This window comes from Sebastes fasciatus, chromosome 10, assembly GCF_043250625.1.
Source record: "Sebastes fasciatus isolate fSebFas1 chromosome 10, fSebFas1.pri, whole genome shotgun sequence".
NCBI classification, from domain to species: domain Eukaryota; kingdom Metazoa; phylum Chordata; class Actinopteri; order Perciformes; family Sebastidae; genus Sebastes; species Sebastes fasciatus.
This window is the reverse complement of record NC_133804.1, coordinates 246,900-263,987: the sequence shown is the minus strand read 5'-3', so window position 1 is coordinate 263,987 and position 17,088 is coordinate 246,900.

The following is a 17,088-nucleotide window of genomic DNA, read 5'->3' as shown; positions in this document are numbered from 1 at the left end:
TTCAAAATCTGAAAGACATAAGGGGGCGCTAGAGAGCCAACATGCCACGCCCAAGGAAAATTTCACCACTAAAATTAAGTAATTACTAGTTTGGATGTGTGTGTAAAGTTTCATAAATTTTTGTGCATCCTAAAGTCTTCAAATATGCGTTCGTAAATTCTAAAATCACGCAGGAAGTCCAACATGGCTGACTTCCTGTTTGCCGGAGAAATCTCAAAATCATTTAATCCAGGTATGAGGGCGTGAGCAATGACATACTTGAATTTCGTGAAGATCGAAGAAACTTTCTCTGAAAAACTGCGTACTCTAGGGGGCGCTATGGAGCCCCCTGGAGACACCCGAGCCCAGTCACTCCAGAACATTGAATTTCCCACCAGTTCTGACGCATACTCCACTTTTCGTGAGTTTTGGGGATGGCTAAGGTCGTCAAAAACGCGATCTAGTGGCAGAAAAAGAATAACGAGAGCTGCACGCAGCTATGAAAGGGCCCTCGCCCCCGCTCGCGGGTCGGGGTTGCTGGCGGGACGCCGACCGACGCGGCCGGGCACCGCGAAACCGAAACTCTGACGAGCGCCACGACGCCTGCCGCAAGGCTCTACGACAAGCGGTTCACGAGTTATGTAGGGGGGTGTGGCTAATGTGTAGGGGGCGGGCATAACATTCACCAATGAAACAGGCACTCTCTGCTGAGTGATATGACACATCCCACAAGACTCTACGACAAACGGTTCATGAGATATGAAAGGGGGCGGGGCTAATGTGTAGGGGGCGGATATAACATTCACCAATGAAACAGGAACTCTCTGCTGAGTGATATGACACATCCCACAAGACTCTACGACAAACGGTTCATGAGATATGAATGGGGGCGGGGCTAATGTGTAGGGGGCGGGCATAGCATTCACCAATGAAACAGGCACTCTCTGCTGAGTGATATGACACCTCCCGCAAGACTCTACGACAAACGGATCATGAGTTATGAAAGGGGGCGGAGCTAATGTGTAGGGGGCGGGCATAACTTTCACCAATGAAACAGGCACTCTCTGCTGAGTGATATGACACCTCCCGCAAGACTCTACGACAAACGGTTCATGAGTTATGAAAGGGGGCGGGGCTAATGTGTAGGGGGCGGGGCTACCCTTAACCAATAAAACAGGAACTCTCTGCTGAGTGATATGACACTTCCCACAAGACTCTACGACAAACGGTTCATGAGTTATGAAAGGGGGCGGGGCTAACATCTTAGGGCGGGGCTATGAGTATAATTTTTCATATACATGTCCTCAAGACTGTACCACCATCATACCTGAGAAATCTGGGGCAGATCGGACTATGTACAGTTGAGTTACAATAACTCCCTGTTTCGTGGCGAATGGCTCAAAATGGCCACCACGCCACGGTCCGCTCGTTAAGTGAACACTCACCATTTTAATAACTTTTCATCCTCGAGGTCTTGAGATGGTCCTGACCAAATTTCAAATCGATATGATCAAATCTGTAGGAGCAGTTGGTTAAAGTACGCGGCCAATAAAACGCAAAAATGACATAAAAATCCAATATGGCCGACTTCTGGGTGGGCGGAGCTCATTGAGTATGAGTATATTTTTTCATATACATGTCATCAGTACTGGAGCAACATCATACCTGAGAGATTTGGGGCAGATCGGACTATGTACAGTTGAGTTACAATAACTGGCGAATGGCTCAAAATGGCCGCCACGCCACGGTCCGCTCGTTAAGTGAACGCTCACCATTTTAATAACTTTTCATCCTCGAGGTCTTGAGATGGTCCTGACCAAATTTCAAATCGATACGATCAAATCTGTAGGAGGAGTTCGTTAAAGTACGCGGCCAATAAAACGCAAAAATGACATAAAAATCCAATATGGCCGACTTCTGGGTGGGCGGGGCTAATGAAACCCAATGAGGAATATGTTTCAAATGATGAGTGGGATATGCATACCAAATTTCGTGAATATCGGATCAACTTTGACAAAGTTAAAATTTCAACGCGTTAGGGGGCGCTATAGAGCCGTATAAAAACAAACTGAGCCTAATGGCTATGCAGTTACATAAAGTTCACAGGTGTCTATCACGTTGCCAAATTTCATGCGTCTACGAGTATGCCAAGGCATACGAATGGATGTTCAAAGGCAAAAAGGACATAAGGGGGCGCTAGAGAGCCAACATGCCACGCCCAAAAAAAATTTCACCACTGAATCAAAGGGATTACCTGTTTGGATGTGCGTGTAAAGTTTCATGAGATTTGGTGCATCCTAAAGTCCTCAAAAATGTGTTCGTAAATTTTAAAATCACGCAGGAAGTCCAACGTGGCTGACTTCCTGTTGGCCGAAAAAACCTCAAAAATATTTAATGTGCCATTGAAGATGTGAGCAATGACATACTTAAATTTCGTGAAGATCGAAGTAACTTTTTCTGGAAACCTGCTTTCTATAGGGGGCGCTATCGAGCCCGCTGGTGCACCCGAGCCCAATCACTACAGAATATTGCAATTTTCGCCACTTCTGACGCATATTCCAATTCTGGTGAGTTTTGGGGATGGCTAAGGTCGTCAAAAACGCGTTCTTGCAGCAGAAAAAGAATAATAACGAGAGCTGCACGCAGCTATGAAAGGGCCCTCGCCCCTGCTCGCGGGTCGGGGTTGCTGGCGGGACGCCGACCGACGCGAAACCGAAACTCTGACGAGCGCCACGACGCCTGCCGCAAGGCTCTACGACAAGCGGTTCGCGAGTTATGAAGGGGGGCGTGGCTAATGTGTAGGGGGCGGGCATAACATTCACCAATGAAACAGGAACTCTCTGCTGAGTTATATGACACTTCCCACAAGACTCTACGACAAACGGATCATGAGTTATGAAAGGGGGTGGGGCTAATGTGTAGGGGGCGGGCATAACTTTCACCAATGAAACAGGCACTCTCTGCTGAGTGATATGACACCTCCCGCAAGACTCTACGACAAAAGGTTCATGAGTTATGAAAGGGGGCGGAGCTAATGTGTAGGGGGCGGGGCTACCCTTCACCAATGAAACAGGCACTCTCTGCTGAGTGATATGACACATCCCACAAGACTCTACTACAAACGGTTCATGAGATATGAAAGGGGGCGGGGCTAATGTGTAGGGGGCGGGCATAACATTTACCAATGAAACAGGCACTCTCTGCTGAGTGATATGACACCTCCCGCAAGACTCTACGACAAACGGTTCATGAGTTATGAAAGGGGGCGGGGCTAATGTGTAGGGGGCGGGGCTACCCTTAACAAATAAAACAGGAACTCTCTGCTGAGTGATATGACACATCCCACAAGACTCTACTATAAATGGTTCATGAGATATGAAAGGGGGCGGGGCTAACGTCTTGGGGCGGGGCTATGAGTATATTTTTTCATATACATGTCATCAGTACTGGAGCAACATCATACCTGAGAGATTTGGGGCAGATCGGACTATGTACAGTTGAGTTACAATAACTGGCGAATGGCTCAAAATGGCCGCCACGCCACGGTCCGCTCGTTAAGTGAACACTCACCATTTTAATAACTTTTCATCCTCGAGGTCTTGAGATGGTCCTGACCAAATTTCAAATCGATATGATCAAATCTGTAGGAGGAGTTCGTTAAAGTACGCGGCCAATAAAACGAAAAAATTGGGAAAATCGTACATAAAATCCAATATGGCCGACTTCTGGGTGGGCGGGGCTAATGAAACCCAATGAGGAATATGTTTCAAATGATGAGTGGGATATGCATACCAAATTTCGTGAATATCGGATCAACTTTGACAAAGTTAAAATTTCAACGCGTTAGGGGGCGCTATAGAGCCGTATAAAAACAAACTGAGCCTAATGGCTATGCAGTTACATAAAGTTCACAGGTGTCTATCATGTTGCCAAATTTCATGCGTCTACGAGTATGCCAAGGTATACGAATGGATGTTCAAAGGCAAAAAGGACATAAGGGGGCGCTAGAGAGCCAGCATGCCACGCCCAAAAAAAATTTCACCACTGAATCAAAGGGATTACCTGTTTGGATGTGCGTGTAAAGTTTCATGAGATTTGGTGCATCCTAAAGTCCTCAAAAATGTGTTCGTAAATTTTAAAATCACGCAGGAAGTCCAACGTGGCTGACTTCCTGTTGGCCGAAAAAATCTCAAAAATATTTAATGTGCCATTGAAGATGTGAGCAATGACATACTTAAATTTCGTGAAGATCGAAGTAACTTTTTCTGGAAACCTGCTTTCTATAGGGGGCGCTATCGAGCCCGCTCGTGCACCCGAGCCCAATCACTACAGAATATTGCAATTTTCGCCACTTCTGACGCATATTCCAATTTTCATGAGTTTTTGGGGATGGAAAAGGTCCCAAAAACGCGATCTCGCAGCAGAAAAAGAATAATAACGAGAGCTGCACGCAGCTATGAAAGGGCCCTCGCCCCTGCTCGCGGGTCGGGGTTGCTGGCGGGACGCCGACCGACGCGAAACCGAAACTCTGACGAGCGCCACGACGCCTGCCGCAAGGCTCTACGACAAGCGGTTCGCGAGTTATGAAGGGGGGCGTGGCTAATGTGTAGGGGGCGGGCATAACATTCACCAATGAAACAGGAACTCTCTGCTGAGTTATATGACACTTCCCACAAGACTCTACGACAAACGGTTCATGAGATATGAAATGGGGCGGGGCTAATGTGTAGGGGGCGGGCATAACTTTCACCAATGAAACAGGCACTCTCTGCTGAGTGATATGACACCTCCCGCAAGACTCTACGACAAACGGTTCATGAGTTATGAAAGGGGGCGGGGCTAATGTGTAGGGGGCGGGGCTACCCTTAACCAATGAAACAGGAACTCTCTGCTGAGTGATATGACACATCCCACAAGACTCTACTATAAACGGTTCATGAGATATGAAAGGGGGCGGGGCTAACGTCTTAGGGCGGGGCTATGAGTATAATTTTTCATATACATGTCCTCAAGACTGTACCACCATCATACCTGAGAAATCTGGGTCAGATCGGACTATGTACAGTTGAGTTACAATAACTCCCTGTTTCATGGCGAATGGCTCAAAATGGCCGCCACGCCACGGTCCGCTCGTTAACTGAACGCTCACCATTTTAATAACTTTTCATCCTCAAGGTATTAAGATGGTCCTGACCAAATTTCAAATCGTTATGATCAAATCTGTAGGAGGAGTTCGTTAAAGTACGCGGCCAATAAAACGCAAAAATGACATAAAAATCCAATATGGCCGACTTCTGGGTGGGCGGAGCTAATGAAACCCAATTTGGAATATGTTTCAAATGATGAGTGGGATATGCATACCAAATTTCATGAGTATCGGATGAACTTTGACAAAGTTACGATTTCAACGCGCTAGGGGGCGCTATGGAGCCAGCTGGCGACGCCCGTTCCGAAACACTACAGAACATTGCAATTTTCGCCACTCCCGACGCATGTTCCAATTTTCGTGAGTTTTTGGGGATGGGAAAGGCCTCAAAAACGCGATCTCGCAGCAGAAAAATAATAATAACGAGAGCTGCACGCAGCTATGAAAGGGCCCTCGCCCCTGCTCGCGGGTCGGGGTTGCTGGCGGGACGCCGACCGACGCGGCCGGGCACCGCGAAACCGAAACTCTGACGAGCGCCACGACGCCTGCCGCAAGGCTCTACGACAAGCGGTTCACGAGTTATGAAGGGGGGCGTGGCTAATGTGTAGGGGGCGGGCATAACATTCACCAATGAAACAGGAACTCTCTGCTGAGTTATATGACACTTCCCACAAGACTCTACGACAAACGGATCATGAGTTATGAAAGGGGGCGGGGCTAATGTGTAGGGGGCGGGCATAACCTTCACCAATGAAACAGGCACTCTCTGCTGAGTGATATGACACCTCCCATAAGCCTGTACGACAAACGGTTCATGAGATATGAAAGGGGGCGGGGCTAATGTGTAGGGGGCGGGCATAACATTTACCAATGAAACATGAACTCTCTGCTGAGTGATATGACACTTCCCACAAGACTCTACGACAAACGATTCATGAGATGTGAAAGGGGGCGGGGCTAATGTGTAGGGGGCGGGCATAACCTTCACCAATGAAACAGGAACTCTCTGCTGAGTGATATGACACTTCCCATAAGCCTGTACGACAAATGGTTCATGAGTTATGAAAGGGGGCGGGGCTAATGTGTAGGGGGCGGGGCTACCCTTAACCAATAAAACAGGAACTCTCTGCTGAGTGATATAACACCTCCCGCAAGACTCTACTACAAACGGATCATGAGATATGAAAGGGGGCGGGGCTAATGTGTAGGGGGCGGGCATAACATTTACCAATGAAACATGAACTCTCTGCTGAGTGATATGACACTTCCCACAAGACTCTACTACAAACGGATCATGAGTTATGAAAGGGGGCGGGGCTAATGTGTAGGGGGCGGGCATAACATTTACCAATGAAACAGGCACTCTCTGCTGAGTGATATGACACCTCCCGCAAGACTCTACGACAAACGGTTCATGAGTTATGAAAGGGGGCGGGGCTAATGTGTAGGGGGCGGGCATAACCTTCACCAATGAAACAGGAACTCTCTGCTGAGTGATATGACACTTCCCATAAGCCTGTACGACAAATGGTTCATGAGTTATGAAAGGGGGCGGGGCTAATGTGTAGGGGGCGGGGCTACCCTTAACCAATAAAACAGGAACTCTCTGCTGAGTGATATAACACCTCCCGCAAGACTCTACTACAAACGGATCATGAGATATGAAAGGGGGCGGGGCTAATGTGTAGGGGGCGGGCATAACATTTACCAATGAAACATGAACTCTCTGCTGAGTGATATGACACTTCCCACAAGACTCTACTACAAACGGATCATGAGTTATGAAAGGGGGCGGGGCTAATGTGTAGGGGGCGGGCATAACATTTACCAATGAAACAGGCACTCTCTGCTGAGTGATATGACACTTCCCACAAGACTCTACTATAAACGGTTCATGAGATATGAAAGGGGGCGGGGCTAACGTCTTAGGGCGGGGCTATGAGTATAATTTTTCATATACATGTCCTCAAGACTGTACCACCATCATACCTGAGAAATCTGGGGCAGATCGGACTATGTACAGTTGAGTTAGGGTTAACCCACTCTCTGCTGAGTGATATGACACATCCCACAAGACTCTACTATAAACGGTTCATGAGATATGAAAGGGGGCGGGGCTAACGTCTTAGGGCGGGGCTATGAGTATAATTTTTCATATACATGTCCTCAAGACTGTACCACCATCATACCTGAGAAATCTGGGGCAGATCGGACTATGAACAGTTGAGTTACAATAACTGGCGAATGGCTCAAAATGGCCGCCACGCCACGGTCCGCTCGTTAAGTGAACACTCACCATTTTAATAACTTTTCATCTTCAAGGTCTTGAGATGGTCCTGACCAAATTTCAAATCGATATGATCAAATCTGTAGGAGGAGTTCGTTAAAGTACGCGGCCAATAAAACGCAAAAATGACATCAAAATCCAATATGGCCGACTTCTGGGTGGGCGGAGCTCATTGAGTATGAGTATATTTTTTCATATACATGTCATCAGTACTGGAGCAACATCATACCTGAGAGATTTGGGGCAGATCGGACTATGTACAGTTGAGTTACAATAACTGGCGAATGGCTCAAAATGGCCGCCACGCCACGGTCCGCTCGTTAAGTGAACGCTCACCATTTTAATAACTTTTCATCCTCGAGGTCTTGAGATGGTCCTGACCAAATATCAACTCGATATGATCAAATCTGTAGGAGGAGTTCGTTAAAGTAGGCGGCCAATAAAACGCAAAAATGACATAAAAATCCAATATGGCCGACTTCTGGGTGGGCGGGGCTAATGAAACCCAATGAGGAATATGTTTCAAATGATGAGTGGGATATGCATACCAAATTTCATGAATATCGGATCAACTTTGACAAAGTTAAAATTTCAACGCGTTAGGGGGCGCTATAGAGCCGAATAAAAACACACTGAGCCTAATGGCTATGCAGTTACATAAAGTTCACAGGTGTCTATCATTTTGCCAAATTTTATGAGATTCCGAGTACCTAAAGGTATGTTCAAAATCTGAAAGACATAAGGGGGCGCTAGAGAGCCAACATGCCACGCCCAAGCAAAATTTCACCACTAAAATTAAGTAATTACTAGTTTGGATGTGTGTGTAAAGTTTCATAAATTTTTGTGCATCCTAAAGTCTTCAAATATGCGTTCGTAAATTCTAAAATCACGCAGGAAGTCCAACATGGCTGACTTCCTGTTTGCCGGAGAAATCTCAAAATCATTTAATCCAGGTATGAGGGCGCGAGCAACGACATACTTGAATTTCGTGAAGATCGAAGAAACTTTCTCGGAAAAACTGCGTACGTTAGGGGGCGCTATGGAGCCCCCTGGAGACACCCGAGCCCAGTCACTCCAGAACATTGAATTTCCCACCAGTTCTGACGCATACTCCACTTTTCGTGAGTTTTGGGGATGGCTAAGGTCGTCAAAAACGCGATCTTGCAGCGGAAAAATAATAATAATAATACTGACAAAAACAATAGGTTCCTTGCACTTCGTGCCAGGACACCGTTGGGTCCTGGCACTTTCGTGCTCGGGCCCTAATAATCTGCAGAAAAACAATAGGTTCCTTGCACTTCGTGCCAGGACACCGTTGGGTCCTGGCACTTTCGTGCTCGGGCCCTAACGAGAGCTGCACGCAGCTATGAAAGGGCCCTCGCCCCTGCTCGCGGGTCGGGGTTGCTGGCGGGACGCCGACCGACGCGAAACCGAAACTCTGACGAGCGCCACGACGCCTGCCGCAAGGCTCTACGACAAGCGGTTCGCGAGTTATGAAGGGGGGCGTGGCTAATGTGTAGGGGGCGGGCATAACATTCACCAATGAAACAGGCACTCTCTGCTGAGTGATATGACACATCCCGCAAGACTCTACGACAAACGGTTCATGAGATATGAAAGGGGGCGGGGCTAATGTGTAGGGGGCGGGCATAACATTTACCAATGAAACAGGCACTCTCTGCTGAGTGATATGACACTTCCCACAAGACTCTACGACAAACGGATCATGAGATATGAAAGGGGGCGGGGCTAATGTGTAGGGGGCGGGGCTACCCTTAACCAATGAAACAGGAACTCTCTGCTGAGTGATATGACACATCCCACAAGACTCTACTATAAACGGTTCATGAGATATGAAAGGGGGCGGGGCTAACGTCTTAGGGCGGGGCTATGAGTATAATTTTTCATATACATGTCCTCAAGACTGTACCACCATCATACCTGAGAAATCTGGGTCAGATCGGACTATGTACAGTTGAGTTACAATAACTCCCTGTTTCATGGCGAATGGCTCAAAATGGCCGCCACGCCACGGTCCGCTCGTTAACTGAACGCTCACCATTTTAATAACTTTTCATCCTCAAGGTATTAAGATGGTCCTGACCAAATTTCAAATCGTTATGATCAAATCTGTAGGAGGAGTTCGTTAAAGTACGCGGCCAATAAAACGCAAAAATGACATAAAAATCCAATATGGCCGACTTCTGGGTGGGCGGAGCTAATGAAACCCAATTTGGAATATGTTTCAAATGATGAGTGGGATATGCATACCAAATTTCATGAGTATCGGATGAACTTTGACAAAGTTACGATTTCAACGCGCTAGGGGGCGCTATGGAGCCAGCTGGCGACGCCCGTTCCGAAACACTACAGAACATTGCAATTTTCGCCACTCCCGACGCATGTTCCAATTTTCGGGAGTTTTTGGGGATGGGAAAGGCCTCAAAAACGCGATCTCGCAGCAGAAAAATAATAATAACGAGAGCTGCACGCAGCTATGAAAGGGCCCTCGCCCCTGCTCGCGGGTCGGGGTTGCTGGCGGGACGCCGACCGACGCGAAACCGAAACCCTGACGAGCGCCACGACGCCTGCCGCAAGGCTCTACGACAAGCGGTTCACAAGTTATGAAGGGGGGCGTGGCTAATGTGTAGGGGGCGGGCATAACATTCACCAATGAAACAGGAACTCTCTGCTGAGTTATATGACACTTCCCACAAGACTCTACGACAAACGGATCATGAGTTATGAAAGGGGGCGGGGCTAATGTGTAGGGGGCGGGCATAACATTTACCAATGAAACAGGCACTCTCTGCTGAGTGATATGACACCTCCCGCAAGACTCTACGACAAACGGTTCATGAGTTATGAAAGGGGGCGGGGCTAATGTGTAGGGGGCGGGGCTACCCTTAACAAATAAAACAGGAACTCTCTGCTGAGTGATATGACACATCCCACAAGACTCTACTATAAACGGTTCATGAGATATGAAAGGGGGCGGGGCTAACGTCTTAGGGCGGGGCTATGAGTATAATTTTTCATATACATGTCCTCAAGACTGTACCACCATCATACCTGAGAAATCTGGGGCAGATCGGACTATGTACAGTTGAGTTAGGGTTTACCCACTCTCTGCTGAGTGATATGACACATTCCACAAGACTCTACTATAAACGGTTCATTAGATATGAAAGGGGGCGGGGCTAACGTCTTGGGGCGGGGCTATGAGTATATTTTTTCATATACATGTCATCAGTACTGGAGCAACATCATACCTGAGAGATTTGGGGCAGATCGGACTATGTACAGTTGAGTTACAATAACTGGCGAATGGCTCAAAATGGCCGCCACGCCACGGTCCGCTCGTTAAGTGAACACTCACCATTTTAATAACTTTTCATCCTCGAGGTCTTGAGATGGTCCTGACCAAATTTCAAATCGATATGATCAAATCTGTAGGAGGAGTTCGTTAAAGTACGCGGCCAATAAAACGAAAAAATTGGGAAAATCGTACATAAAATCCAATATGGCCGACTTCTGGGTGGGCGGGGCTAATGAAACCCAATGAGGAATATGTTTCAAATGATGAGTGGGATATGCATACCAAATTTCATGAATATCGGATCAACTTTGACAAAGTTAAAATTTCAACGCGTTAGGGGGCGCTATAGAGCCGAATAAAAACACACCGAGCCTAATGGCTATGCAGTTACATAAAGTTCACAGGTGTCTATCATTTTGCCAAATTTTATGAGATTCCGAGCACCTAAAGGTATGTTCAAAATCTGAAAGACATAAGGGGGCGCTAGAGAGCCAACATGCCACGCCCAAGCAAAATTTCACCACTAAAATTAAGTAATTACTAGTTTGGATGTGTGTGTAAAGTTTCATAAATTTTTGTGCATCCTAAAGTCTTCAAATATGCGTTCGTAAATTCAAAAATCACGCAGGAAGTCCAACATGGCTGACTTCCTGTTTGCCGAAGAAATCTCAAAATCATTTAATCCAGGTATGAGGGCGTGAGCAACGACATACTTGAATTTCGTGAAGATCGAAGAAACTTTCTCGGAAAAACTGCGTACGTTAGGGGGCGCTATGGAGCCCCCTGGAGACACCCGAGCCCAGTCACTCCAGAACATTGAATTTCCCACCAGTTCTGACGCATACTCCACTTTTCGTGAGTTTTGGGGATGGCTAAGGTCGTCAAAAACGCGTTCTTGCAGCGGAAAAATAATAATAATAATAATAATCTGCAGAAAAACAATAGGTTCCTTGCACTTCGTGCCAGGACACCGTTGGGTCCTGGCACTTTCGTGCTCGGGCCCTAACGAGAGCTGCACGCAGCTATGAAAGGGCCCTCGCCCCTGCTCGCGGGTCGGGGTTGCTGGCGGGACGCCGACCGACGCGAAACCGAAACTCTGACGAGCGCCACGACGCCTGCCGCAAGGCTCTACGACAAGCGGTTCACGAGTTATGAAGGGGGGCGTGGCTAATGTGTAGGGGGCGGGCATAACATTCACCAATGAAACAGGAACTCTCTGCTGAGTTATATGACACTTCCCACAAGACTCTACTACAAACGGATCATGAGTTATGAAAGGGGGCGGGGCTAATGTGTAGGGGGCGGGCATAACATTTACCAATGAAACAGGCACTCTCTGCTGAGTGATATGACACCTCCCGCAAGACTCTACGACAAACGGTTCATGAGTTATGAAAGGGGGCGGGGCTAATGTGTAGGGGGCGGGCATAACTTTTACCAATGAAACAGGCACTCTCTGCTGAGTGATATGACACCTCCCGCAAGACTCTACGACAAACAGTTCATGAGTTATGAAAGGGGGCGGGGCTAATGTGTAGGGGGCGGGGCTGCCCTTAACGAATAAAACAGGAACTCTCTGCTGAGTGATATGACACCTCCCATAAGCCTGTACGACAAACGGTTCATGAGATATGAAAGGGGGCGGGGCTACCGTCTTAGGGCGGGGCTATGAGTATAATTTTTCATATACATGTCCTCAAGACTGTACCACCATCATACCTGAGAAATCTGGGGCAGATCGGACTATGTACAGTTGAGTTACAATAACTCCCTGTTTCATGGCGAATGGCTCAAAATGGCCGCCACGCCACGGTCCGCTCGTTAAGTGAACACTCACCATTTTAATAACTTTTCATCCTCAAGGTCTTGAGATGGTCCTGACCAAATTTCAAATCGATATGATCAAATCTGTAGGAGGAGTTCGTTAGAGTACGCGGCCAATAAAACGCAAAAATTGGGAAAATCGTACATAAAATCCAATATGGCCGACTTCTGGGTGGGCGGAGCTCATTGAGTATGAGTATATTTTTTCATATACATGTCATCAGTACTGGAGCAACATCATACCTGAGAGATTTGGGGCAGATCGGACTATGTACAGTTGAGTTACAATAACTGGCGAATGGCTCAAAATGGCCGCCACGCCACGGTCCGCTCGTTAAGTGAACGCTCACCATTTTAATAACTTTTCATCCTCAAGGTCTTGAGATGGTCCTGACCAAATATCAACTCGATCTGATCAAATCTGTAGGAGGAGTTCGTTAAAGTACGCGGCCAATAAAACGCAAAAATGACATAAAAATCCAATATGGCCGACTTCTGGGTGGGCGGGGCTAATGAAACCCAATGAGGAATATGTTTCAAATGATGAGTGGGATATGCATACCAAATTTCATGAATATCGGATCAACTTTGACAAAGTTAAAATTTCAACGCGTTAGGGGGCGCTAGAGAGCCGAATAAAAACACACTGATCCTAATGGCTATGCAGTTACATAAAGTTCACAGGTGTCTATCATTTTGCCAAATTTTATGAGATTCCGAGTACCTAAAGGTATGTTCAAAATCTGAAAGACATAAGGGGGCGCTAGAGAGCCAACATGCCACGCCCAAGCAAAATTTCACCACTAAAATTAAGTAATTACTAGTTTGGATGTGTGTGTAAAGTTTCATAAATTTTTGTGCATCCTAAAGTCTTCAAATATGCGTTCGTAAATTCTAAAATCACGCAGGAAGTCCAACATGGCTGACTTCCTGTTTGCCGGAGAAATCTCAAAATCATTTAATCCAGGTATGAGGGCGCGAGCAACGACATACTTGAATTTCGTGAAGATCGAAGAAACTTTCTCGGAAAAACTGCGTACGTTAGGGGGCGCTATGGAGCCCCCTGGAGACACCCGAGCCCGGTCACTCCAGAACATTGAATTTCCCACCAGTTCTGACGCATACTCCACTTTTCGTGAGTTTTGGGGATGGCTAAGGTCGTCAAAAACGCGATCTTGCAGCGGAAAAATAATAATAACGAGAGCTGCACGCAGCTATGAAAGGGCCCTCGCCCCTGCTCGCGGGTCGGGGTTGCTGGCGGGACGCCGACCGACGCGAAACCGAAACTCTGACGAGCGCCACGACGCCTGCCGCAAGGCTCTACGACAAGCGGTTCGCGAGTTATGAAGGGGGGCGTGGCTAATGTGTAGGGGGCGGGCATAACATTCACCAATGAAACAGGAACTCTCTGCTGAGTTATATGACACTTCCCACAAGACTCTACGACAAACGGATCATGAGTTATGAAAGGGGGCGGGGCTAATGTGTAGGGGGCGGGCATAACCTTCACCAATGAAACAGGCACTCTCTGCTGAGTGATATGACACATCCCACAAGACTCTACTACAAACGGTTCATGAGATATGAAAGGGGGCGGGGCTAATGTGTAGGGGGCGGGCATAACATTTACCAATGAAACATGAACTCTCTGCTGAGTGATATGACACTTCCCACAAGACTCTACTACAAACGGTTCATGAGATATGAAAGGGGGCGGGGCTAATGTGTAGGGGGCGGGGCTACCCTTAACGAATAAAACAGGAACTCTCTGCTGAGTGATATGACACCTCCCATAAGCCTGTACGACAAACGGTTCATGAGATATGAAAGGGGGCGGGGCTAATGTGTAGGGGGCGGGCATAACATTTACCAATGAATCATGAACTCTCTGCTGAGTGATATGACACTTCCCACAAGACTCTACTATAAACGGTTCATGAGATATAAAAGGGGGCGGGGCTAACGTCTTAGGGTGGGGCTATGAGTATAATTTTTCATATACATGCCATCAGTACTGGAGCACCATCATACCTGAGAAATCTGGGGCAGATCGAACTATGTACAGTTGAGTTAGGGTTAACCCACTCTCTGCTGAGTGATATGACACATCCCACAAGACTCTACTATAAACGGTTCATGAGATATGAAAGGGGGCGGGGCTAACGTCTTAGGGCGGGGCTATGAGTATAATTTTTCATATACATGTCCTCAAGACTGTACCACCATCATACCTGAGAAATCTGGGGCAGATCGGACTATGTACAGTTGAGTTACAATAACTGGCGAATGGCTCAAAATGGCCGCCACGCCACGGTCCGCTCGTTAAGTGAACGCTCACCATTTTAATAACTTTTCATCCTCGAGGTCTTGAGATGGTCCTGACCAAATATCAACTCGATCTGATCAAATCTGTAGGAGGAGTTCGTTAAAGTACGCGGCCAATAAAACGCAAAAATGACATCAAAATCCAATATGGCCGACTTCTGGGTGGGCGGGGCTAATGAAACCCAATGAGGAATATGTTTCAAATGATGAGTGGGATATGCATACCAAATTTCATGAATATCGGATCAACTTTGACAAAGTTAAAATTTCAACACGTTAGGGGGCGCTATAGAGCCGTATAAAAACAAACTGAGCCTAATGGCTATGCAGTTACATAAAGTTCACAGGTGTCTATCATTTTGCCAAATTTTATGAGATTCCGAGTACCTAAAGGTATGTTCAAAATCTGAAAGACATAAGGGGGCGCTAGAGAGCCAACATGCCACGCCCAAGCAAAATTTCACCACTAAAATTAAGTAATTACTAGTTTGGATGTGTGTGTAAAGTTTCATACATTTTTGTGCATCCTAAAGTCTTCAAATATGCGTTCGTACATTTTAAAAAAACGCAGGAAGTCCAACATGGCTGACTTCCTGTTTGCCGGAGAAATCTCAAAATCATTTAATCCAGGTATGAGGGCGTGAGCAACGACATACTTGAATTTCGTGAAGATCGAAGAAACTTTCTCGGAAAAACTGCGTACGTTAGGGGGCGCTATGGAGCCCCCTGGAGACACCCGAGCCCAGTCACTCCAGAACATTGAATTTCCCACCAGTTCTGACGCATACTCCACTTTTCGTGAGTTTTGGGGATGGCTAAGGTCGTCAAAAACGCGATCTTGCAGCGGAAAAATAATAATAATAATCTGCAGAAAAACAATAGGTTCCTTGCACTTCGTGCCAGGACACCGTTGGGTCCTGGCACTTTCGTGCTCGGGCCCTAATAATACTGACAAAAACAATAGGTTCCTTGCACTTCGTGCCAGGACACCGTTGGGTCCTGGCACTTTCGTGCTCGGGCCCTAATAATCTGCAGAAAAACAATAGGTTCCTTGCACTTCGTGCCAGGACACCGTTGGGTCCTGGCACTTTCGTGCTCGGGCCCTAATAATAATAATAATCTGCAGAAAAACAATAGGTTCCTTGCACTTCGTGCCAGGACACCGTTGGGTCCTGGCACTTTCGTGCTCGGGCCCTAACGAGAGCTGCACGCAGCTATGAAAGGGCCCTCGCCCCTGCTCGCGGGTCGGGGTTGCTGGCGGGACGCCGACCGACGCGAAACCGAAACTCTGACGAGCGCCACGACGCCTGCCGCAAGGCTCTACGACAAGCGGTTCACGAGTTATGAAGGGGGGCGTGGCTAATGTGTAGGGGGCGGGCATAACATTCACCAATGAAACAGGAACTCTCTGCTGAGTTATATGACACTTCCCACAAGACTCTACTACAAACGGATCATGAGTTATGAAAGGGGGCGGGGCTAATGTGTAGGGGGCGGGCATAACATTTACCAATGAAACAGGCACTCTCTGCTGAGTGATATGACACCTCCCGCAAGACTCTACGACAAACGGTTCATGAGTTATGAAAGGGGGCGGGGCTAATGTGTAGGGGGCGGGCATAACTTTTACCAATGAAACAGGCACTCTCTGCTGAGTGATATGACACCTCCCGCAAGACTCTACGACAAACGGTTCATGAGTTATGAAAGGGGGCGGGGCTAATGTGTAGGGGGCGGGGCTGCCCTTAACGAATAAAACAGGAACTCTCTGCTGAGTGATATGACACCTCCCATAAGCCTGTACGACAAACGGTTCATGAGATATGAAAGGGGGCGGGGCTACCGTCTTAGGGCGGGGCTATGAGTATAATTTTTCATATACATGTCCTCAAGACTGTACCACCATCATACCTGAGAAATCTGGGGCAGATCGGACTATGTACAGTTGAGTTACAATAACTCCCTGTTTCATGGCGAATGGCTCAAAATGGCCGCCACGCCACGGTCCGCTCGTTAAGTGAACACTCACCATTTTAATAACTTTTCATCCTCAAGGTCTTGAGATGGTCCTGACCAAATTTCAAATCGATATGATCAAATCTGTAGGAGGAGTTCGTTAGAGTACGCGGCCAATAAAACGCAAAAATTGGGAAAATCGTACATAAAATCCAATATGGCCGACTTCTGGGTGGGCGGAGCTCATTGAGT